Raw genomic sequence first — 10,273 nt, forward strand, 5'->3', positions numbered from 1 at the left:
GCCGCGCGCTGCTGGAGACCCATGTGCTGCTGGAGACCCACACGCTGTTGGAGGGCCATGCACTGCTGGAGACTTACGTTCTGTTGGAGGGCCGTGTGCTGCTGGAGACCCACGGACTGCTGGAGACCCGCGTTGCTGGAGGGCTGCATGCTGTTGAGACCCACGCGTGCATGGCTTCTAGATGAGAACGCGAGCAGCCCCGTGGTTCAATGACCCCCAAGCTCCCTCTGCTAACTGGGCACAAACACACAGGTCAAATCTCATCTTTCTGACTCCAAAGCCCACGCTCACAATTGCTTACAAGCTCATAAACCCACTGCAGGACCGTGGGGGCACAGGGTACCCATGGTCGTGACCCTCAAACACACAGACGCCAGGGGGTGCCCCATCCCCCTGCAGCCGCTGAGCTAGCTTAGCATTGCCACCCCTCCTCTGGCCATGCTGGAGACGCCCTTTGTGTCACTGATGATCACGGATTCTCATGGCAACTCTACTATCCCCCACGAGTGGCCAAAGGCCAAGCCAGAAAGAAATGCAACCCAGGGACACTCCTCCCCCCCCCCCCAAAAAAAAGAAAATTGGATTCAGCTTTGGAACTGTCCACAGCCTGAGTCAGCCATTGCGTCTCCACAGAGCATGCTTTGATCCTGGGAAAGGGGGTTCGCTGGCTCAGAGCCAGAGCGGAGCCTGAGCGAGGGCCCTGTGTGGCTGGACTCAGACACAAAAGCGCAGCAGCAGCGGGTGGCAGAGGCCTGCCCAGCCCAGGCCTGCGGGGAGCCCCCCGGCCTTCAGACACCCCATGTACTTCTGCTTATTCATCTGGATCACCGGACGAGGCCAACATAAACAGTGAAGATAAATGGCAGAGGGCAGTTCGGTTTCCCTGTGGCCTTGAAGAACACATTGGCCTCACCTTGCAGAGCCTTGCTATGCATCCTATCCCTTGTCAGTTGCTTGACATAAAGTCCAAGGCCCGAGCTGTTCAAAGCCTAGGATAAGAGGAAGACACAAGTTCCAAAGCTGACATCTGATTCACAGGCTGATCGTCCCCTATCCTTCCATCCTCTCCTCTAGCACTGCTACTCCCCAAAGCAAAACCTGAAACTCAGTGAAACCAAGAAAACGTGTAGTTTAACCACATGGAAATCCAAACCAAATGCAGCTACGCTTTATAGGACCGCCACAAAACCTCTGCATTATTAACGGGCTTCTTAAACGGGGGATTGGTTTCATTCATTTGAACCAAATTCCAAACAACACATTTGGAGGTAGTGAGAACAATCTATACTCTCTGAATGTCATTATTGTGTATCTTAATTGTGTTTATCTCAGCTCTACTTTGATTACCTTTAAATGCTTGTTGAGACTAATAGCACACTGTGGGTGCTATTTTCATTCAACGTTGTATATTCTTAAGTTATTTTGATATTTTGTTCCAGTCCTGGGATTTGAACTCAGAGCCTGGATGCTGTTCCTGAGCTTCTTTTGCTCAAGGCTAGTGCTCTATCTCTTGAGCCACAGCACCACTTGTGGGGTTTTTTTTTGCATACTTTATTGGAGATAAGAGTCTCACAGACTTTGCTGCTCCGATTGGCTTTGAACCACAAACCTCAGTTCTCAGCCTCCTTGAGTAGCTAGGATTATAGGTGTGAGCCATCAGCACCCAGCTTTAAGTTGATTTGAATAAACTGATCTCAACCTTGGTCCAAATCCAGTTTCTGAACCTTAACAACACTATTGGTATTCTGGATTAGACAAGTTCTCTGTGGTAGCTGTCTTGTGCACTACAGGATACCTCAGAGTAGTAGCACTCCCTATAAGTGAATCAGAAAATTCTCTGTATACTATCCTTGAGGGGTGAGTCAAAGTTGTACCTTCATGGAAAGCCATTGTCCTATGTGATACTGAAAATAAGTCACAAGTACTGATGAGTCCTCTCCTTCCTATCATCCGATGGTGGCTAAGAGTGCAGTCATGACTGGGCCCACTACCACATTGTTTATACAATGTAATCTTTCATCTCTTCAGCTTATAAAATTATTATAATGGTTTTGCTTTTTGGACTATCATGAAAATCAGATGATAGGTAAAACTCATGTATCACATAATTGAATGAGTTTATATTAAGTACACATACACATGCACGCACACACACACACACACACACACACACACACACACACACACACACACACACACATATAATGTAACTGAACATTAGAGTTCTTAGAATTGTCCCAAAACCTACTGATTAAGTTGTACAGAAAAAAAGTATTTTTTTTCTTTCAACACCAATGAAGAATAGAAAACTCAACGTGAGAATAAATTAACTAAAAACATAAGTATGGTCAGTAAATTAGGACACAAAAGAGCAATTGTTACCAACCTACAGTTCTGTCTCTCCCAGTATGTTGAACTTGATGGAAGATATTTACAAGAATCACACCGACTCCTACTTTTGCTTGAAAGGTCACGTCAATGGTAGAGGGGGAAAAAACAAAAAGAAGAAGAAAAACAGGATTACCCCCATACTTGTTACTAAGGGATCCTACATAATGAGTTAATGTGAAGAAGAAAAATTTGAGAAAAATGCATCAAGACAGAAAAATTTAGTCTGTGTTGTGATTTGACTGTACCCCCGAAGTGAATGGGTTAATACTACTATTAAGAAAACCAAGCTTCCTTATTTTGAGAGTATTATTATTAAAGTGAGTTTGACCCAGGAACTGGGTCAAATCTTAGCTACTCATGAGGCTGAGATCTGAGGATGGTGGTTTGAAGCTAGCCCAGGCAGGAAAGTCTGTGAGACTCTTATCTCCAATCAACTATGCAGAAAAAGATGGAAATGGTGCTGTGGCTCAAGCACAAAGAAGCTTAGAGACTGTACCTGAGTCCAAGCCCCAGGACCAAAACTAACTAGATAAAAACATATAGTGAGTTTGGAACTCTGTCTTTCTGTCTGTCTGTCTCTCTGACTCTCCCCACCCCCTCTCTCTTGTTCTCCTGCTCTTTCTCTTGCTCTCTCCACACCTCATATGCTCTCTAGCCTCACAACCTTGGCCATCCCAGCCTTTGTAATTGTAAATTACCAGTTTTAGGAACCTTATGGAAGCAGCATAGAAAATTGGGCTAACAGAAAATTGGTGGGGCTGTTGCTGTATCAAGTGTTTGAAAATGTGAAGGCAGCTTTGGAACTAGGTCATGGATGAGAGACGAGCCGGAGAAGCAAGCTAGGAAATGCTTTATTGGTTACTGACATCAATGGTGCAGCGAGGATGAGGATGAGGATGTCTGTTGAGGATCCAGACATGAACAAATGTAGGCAGAGGCTAAGAGGGTCAAGTCATTATAGAAATGAGGGAGATGGGGGGGGGGAGGCTGGGAAGGGATGTGAAGGGTAAACAAAGGAGGAGGCTGCAATGCTTGATAAGAAATGTACGCATTAACCTGCCCATGTAATTGTAACCCCTCTGTACAGTGTGTTCACAAAAAATAAAAATTAAATTAAATTAAAAAAGAAATGAGGGAGAAACATGGATCGCTAGGGCCCTTACTGAGGTCACAGATGGGGATGAGGAACAAGGCGTTGTGAAGTAAAAGCTATTCTTGCTTTATAGTGGCAAAGAACTTGGCATGGATCCCTCTGTGCTTAGAACTTTGGGGAGGACAGACTGAACACAGTGGACAACGAAGGATTTAGAAAACTCTTGGCCTGGCTCTCTGAAGAATTACAATATGTGTTCTGGAGAGAATATTATGCTGATACTAATGTCTATAGAAGGAAGCTCACTGCTGCTCCAAACAATAGGAGAAAACTTGCTGAGCCATTTCAGAGATCTTTAAGGGTGTTTCGTAACACAGTCTCTGAGAAGAATCTTAAGAGCACGGGTACTGGAAAGAACACTGAAAGAATTGCATGACTGCCCTGAGCACCTTGAGATTTTCTTCCCTGAATCCTGAGTGAGGTTCAGCTCATTCTACTTCTCTGTAAAGCATGAGCCACAAGCCAAGGCTGGGTCCCCATGATGTTGATTCTGCAGGTGCCCAGAAAGCAATTGCTCTGTTGACAACAGCCAGGGATCCAGGCAGAGAAATATGGCCGGGGCCAGAGCCATTAGAGAAAGCCTCCATGGCAAGATAAAGATCCTGTCCAGATGTAGACCTATCACTCCTGGACTTAGGTCCACCTCCAGAACTTTAAGAAATAAATCTGGAAAGCCGAGCACCATTGACTCATTTAGCAGGAGGCTAAATGCTGAGGCTCACAATTCAAAGCCAACCCTGAGAAGAAAAGTCCATAAGACTCCTATCTCCAATAAACTACCTCCCCTCCCCAAAAAGCTAGAAGCAAAGCTGTGATTCAAGAGCACTAACCTTGAGGAAAAAAGAAGCTCGAGACAATACCCAAGCTCTGAGTTCAAGCCCCAAGACCAGCTCAAAAAGAAAGGAAGGGAAGGGAAGGGAAGGGAAGGGAAGGGAAGGGAAGGGGGAAGGGAAAAGGGAAGGGAAGGGAAGGGAAGGGAAAAGGGAAGGGAAGGGAAGGGAAGGGAAGGGAAGGGAAGGGGGAAGGGAAAAGGGAAGGGAAGGGAAGGGAAGGGAAAAGGGAAGGGAAGGGAAGGGAAGGGAAAAGGGAAGGGAAGGGAAGGGAAGGGGGAAGGGAAAAGGGAAGGGAAGGGAAGGGAAGGGAAGGGAAGGGGAGAGTTCCAATTTTTCTACATTACCTGGGCTCAGACATTGTGCATTATAGCAGCACAAAACGGGCCATTGTAAACTATAGGATAAAGACTACAATTTAATTTGTCTGGGTTATGAAACTGTAGGCTCAGTAATGAAAAGCAAGTAGGCACAGGACTTGGAGAAGAAAATATAATAAGGAGAATGAGAAGAATAGATCATAACTAAGGCCTATTTGCAGAAGTTCCTGCCTTCATGAGACCGGTTTGTTCCACAATCAATACTAAGCCATTGCAAAAACTGGATCCACACAATATCAGAATTCTGAGTGAAGCAAATAAGATCTCTCTATACTGCAAGGGTTGCACCTGTCTTCTACCTGCATTAACTACTTACAGATGAAACCTAGTCCATTAAAGGATATGATCCGATTCTGAAACCTAGAACCCTGTTTTTAATTGCTTCCTTCTCAGTTTGTGTCTAAGTGCTAATAACCAGTGGCCTTTTTTGTGTGTGCTAAGACTGGGGCTTGAACTCAGTGCCTGGGTGCTATCCCTTAGCTTTTGCTACTCAAGGAAGAAACTCTATCATTGAGCCACACCTCCACTTCCAGCTTTTTGCTGGCTAATTAGAGGTAAGAATCTCACAGATTTTGCTTCCTGGGCTGGCTTCAAATCACAATCCTCAGATCTCAGCCTCCTGAGTAACTAGGATTAGAAGTGGGATCCAAAGGCACCTGGTTAGTTCCCTTATTTTTTAAGACATATCCACCTTATTCTCAATTGTAGAACTTGGACCTGGCTCATTCCCTTTCTTTATAGTCCTACTGCCATTCTAGGACATACCAGAGCTGGCATTTGTTTGTGTAATGGCCACAGAAATTTGAATGTAAGCAGCTATGACAAGAGCCTCCCTCTCTTCCTGTTGGGGTGTGAACACGTTGCTATCTTTAGCTTGCTTGTGGCCATGGTCTTCTCCATCTCCAGCCACCTGACTTAACTTAGGTTGGTTCTTATTGATACCCAGTGGTTGGTATCAAATGGCTAACTCTTGTCTTGCACTGTGGACACCTTACTTTTTCAGTGTTTATTTTACTTTATTTTTTAATATAATGGTATTATTATTTTAAGGAGTTGTACAAAGAGGTTACCATTTCACAATTCACATAATGTATACATTTCTCTATTAGACAATGTCACTCCTTCCTTTGCTTTCCCCCAGTTCAGAGTTTAGTTTGAACCCTGTTAGGTGTTTATCAGATCTAGAAGTTGAGCCTGTAGGATCTATGAGGTGTAGGAACATATCATCTGCAAATAGGGATAATTGCCTTCTTCCTTCCCTATTTGCATCATTTGTATTTATTCTCTTGCTTTATTACTTTGACTAGTATTTCTAGTACTATGTTGAATGAAAAAAGGATGATGGACACCTTTGTCTGTTCTTGACTTTAGGGAACACAATTTCAGTTTTCTTCACTTCATATGATTTTGACTATAGATTTTATTAAGTTCAAGTATATTTTTCCCTTAGTTTCTTTGGAGCTACAAACATCAGAGACACCTCTCCTGTGAAATAAGGAACTCCGCCCTCTACCCCACCTCCACCCCTGTGCCTCCCAGATCTTAGCTACAAGGACAGCTACAAATCACAGATCTTAGCAATGTGGACACTTTTGGATTCCATCTGCCTTCTGTGCCAACCAGGGGGGCAGGTGAATTCTTTTCCCATTGTCAAATGCGTCTTGGTTTCCCCTGTGACCATGGAGGGAATGAGACAGATGACCAGTAGGTAGGAAGAATGGATGTCAAGGAAGTGAAAAGCAACATGAAAACCCAAGAGGAGTCTTCAAGTAGTCTTGTGGGTGGCCTGAACCAGATGAGTAATGCTCCCTAATAAACCTAGAAAATATGCTTTCATGCAAGAACAAACTCTTTTATACTGTGTGTTTTGCATGAAAATACCCATTAGGTATGAGACATAAAATGTTCATTTACAAATGTTCAGATTTAGCTATTTTAACTCAGGGCCATTTTTAGTAAATCTCTTACACTATTGCTCTACTTCATTCATTAGTCTCCTTTCCTTCCAGATGTTATATTTCCTTTAAATAATTACAAAGATGCCAGATCAAATTATCCCTTTCTTTTCAAAAGTGAAAAACCCCAGTGAGCAAAGATAAATGTTTATGGCAAATTGGTTAAGAAAGTGCTGTCTTGGGAGAAAAGTGACTCTTAATGTTGAGCATCACTCTCGACAATCCAAATTTTTCCTTCAGTCACTGAAATATATTTCTGGTTTAACCACAACTCATCACACTGTACACATTGGAAAGGTTTCAGTGCTCCCCTATTGAATTAAACACAAAACAAACAAACAAAGAAAGCCCACGGCCTTTGCTGAAAGAAACTGGTTTTGTGTTAACATTACATATCAGGATTTTACAGCAACCTCAGAGATTGTTTTCTTGCGATCTTGCCAGACTGTGGTCAGAATCAACCTTGCTACTCACAGAAGCAAAAAAGGTCTTATAAATTAATGAAAAAAGGGAGCTGAACAGTGCTTGAAAACTCCTGATATGGCTCTCAACCATGGCTTTCTAAAGAACATCTAAATGAGTGAAGGAAAAGGAGCTAAAACAGTGGCTGAAATAACGCCACATATTGTGAGAACTATGCAAGTGTCTGATACTGTTTTTACTGACCTTTGAGCTTCACTTGGGATTAAAAATAAATCTGTGGAGATGAGATTTGACCATCCGAATCTCTCAGATCAGGCACTGGCCCTTGGTCCAACATGCCCATGTGGTTCTAATAGGCAACCAGTATTGAGAAACACTGAGCTTAAACCAAGTGCCAGTGAAACAAACTTCATGACTTCAGTGTCAGAAAAAGCCAACCAGTCTCATTCTGTGTCCCATCGGTTAAAAACAAAACAACATGAACAACAAACAAAACCCTACTCATTTCCAGGCATTTAAAAGATGAGTGAGATGATCTTAAGCCTCAAGCAGCTTAGCAATTTGCTAGATGAAACAGACCATGGCCAAATAAATAGAAAACTGTTTAATGGCAGAAATAGTGTTGTTAAGAGCATGAACCAAAGAAGGGATCGGCCAACTCTGCTTACATCCAGCAAGAGGATGTCGAATTGACCTTACAAAGGGAATAACATTGTATTAGGTATAAGAGGAACATGAAGATCTACTAGACAAAACCAAAGGTGATAGCTCAAATGGATGAATAAGAGAAACAGCAGAGAACACTTCAGGACTATGGAGAATTCAAAGCACTGACCAGGGGCTTGGGGACCTAAAGCAGGTCTTGCCCTGCCTGGCCAAGACTCACCCGGGCCACTTGGAAATCCTGCAGCAGGACCACAGCACTCCGACAAAAGAAGATACAAAGCTAAGTGTACGGAAGCTTCTCAACAGGCACAATATGGTGTTGAGAGATTACACATGGACTGAGTTTGATGATCCTTTTTCTGAACAGAGATGTGCAGTCTGTGACTATTGTTGACACAGAATTGACAAGATCTTCAGCCCACTGATTTGAATGCATGCACCACTGCACTTCACACATTCCAGTTGAATGAAGATGGCCCCATCAGTGAAAGCTGGAAGAAAATATTGCAGCAAATCACAGGGTTCAGCTTGAAGCTCAATTCCGTGGGCTGTGGGACTACCTAGGATATGATGTGGAAGTCAAATCGCATCTCCTTCATTATGTGGTGACCACCTTACTATCCTCAGACACAAATGCTGTCAGCAACCTCGTCACCTGGAACTGAGGGGTGCACCTGCATCATCCGCCAGGAACTGGAAGGGTCTCCCTGTGTAAGGTGCTGGCCCAGAAACTGTCCATCTGACCATTTCGCAGTTGCAATAAACAACCACAGCTTGTTTTCTAAAGTGGTTTGCAGCAAGCAGCAAGCTGGTAACTAGGATGTTCCAGGAGATCCAAGACTTGATGAATGATAAAGAAGCACTGGTGTTCGTGCTGATCGCTGAGGTAGAAAGTCTCACAGCTACTCGCAATGCCTGTAAAGCAGGTGCTGAGCCATCCGATGCGATCCATGTGACGCAAACTGATCAGATTAAGAGGCATTCCAGTGTGGTGATTCTGACCACCTCCAACATACTGGGAAGGTCCATGTGGACCTTGTGGCTGACATCACACAATACATCAGGCCACCCTCTGTGGCAGTCATCTTCAAAATCTACCTCTCTTGTTTGGCAGAACTAATTGTGTGTGTGTGTGTGTGTATGTATATATATGTATGTATGTATCTTATACCCCCAACCAGCAGCAGCTATTGACTCTCCAGGAGCTAGAGATGAGTGACTTCCTTGATACCAATCATGTGTCAAAGCTGAGCCTACTTTTGAGTGAAATTTCAAGGAAGAGCCAGGGACTCAGTGGCTCCCATGCTGAATATCCAGCACCCACCATCAACCATCGAGAGATTCCTTCAGGCCCTGTCTTTGGCAGTGGACAAGCAGTTTGAAGAAAAAAAAAGAAGCTTCCCACTCACATTTGATTCTGTAACCCTCTGGTTTTCTCTGGAGAGCCAGGGTGGTGCCTGCCTCACGTGACACTCCAGAAACACCTCTGCAAGCCACCAAGGCCTGTGGCCATTGTCACCAGAAGGGTTGTACTTGCACTGCTCTAAGTGCATATTTGGAAGACAAATGGCTTGTCATTTCCAGTTTTTGAAAGACACTGCAAATTCCGTGTGCCACTTAAATATGTTTATTCCATCCTGCATTTACCCCACCAGACACAAGGTGTGAACAAAATCATTTAAACTAAAGCGAGCAACGCAGCTGTCATAGAAACAAGAGAAAGGCAGTCCACCTAAGTAAGTGTGCAATCACAGCACAAAAGGTGAGCAGGTCACTCTGCTGGAGGAAACTGCTTTCTGATATGAGCTGGTTTTATTTAGTGGGTAAGGAAACTTGTTCCTCTGACACAGCAGTGGAGAAAGGATACTGGTGAGCTGTCCCATAGCAGTCGGATATATCTTCAGAGATCAGACCCCCTGTGAGTATGTGGGCAGGCAGTGTTTGCAAGATTCTGCTCTTTGTTTTACTCAAGACTAGAGTAAAAATCCATATGCCAGTTGTAAACTGAGGAAGTGTATTTGATAAAATACTGCTTGTCCTTTTCTCGTGATAAAGAAAATTCTACATTAATGCTTTGTACAAAAAAAGTCCACTTGTAAAGGGAGTGATGCCTGTATCATAAACATTTTAAATATTCAACTTGTTTCTGGGGAAAAGAAAGAATGACAGAGTTGTTACCTAACTCTAAGCTGCCCAAACTCACATAATTAGCACATGACAGAAGTAGAATTCGAACCCAAGCCCATCTCCTTGCCATCATAGACTCTGACTGACTAACAATGCAAGAACACACAGAAGGAACGAGAGCCTTAGTTTACTGGAATTTATAATTCAGATCCTCCATTCATTTCAATAAGGGATAAATGAAAAGGGCATCCAAAGATCTTTAACTACCAATATTAAGAATTTTCTCTTTTCTAAACATAGGAAAATTAAAAACATCCACTCTGAAGAATCACAAACCTCTTTATGCTG

At 43.5% G+C, this 10,273-nt stretch overlaps 1 pseudogene; it reads left to right on the forward strand.

Moving 5' to 3' along the window:
* The first annotated feature begins 6,471 nt into the window (after window positions 1-6,471).
* On the forward strand, window positions 6,472-9,688 carry LOC122100772 (annotated as a pseudogene).
* The last annotated feature ends 585 nt before the right edge of the window (window positions 9,689-10,273 follow it).

The sequence above is a fragment of the Dipodomys spectabilis genome, unplaced genomic scaffold (assembly GCF_019054845.1).
Source record: "Dipodomys spectabilis isolate Male_0828 unplaced genomic scaffold, ASM1905484v1 ptg000600l, whole genome shotgun sequence".
Taxonomy (NCBI): domain Eukaryota; kingdom Metazoa; phylum Chordata; class Mammalia; order Rodentia; family Heteromyidae; genus Dipodomys; species Dipodomys spectabilis.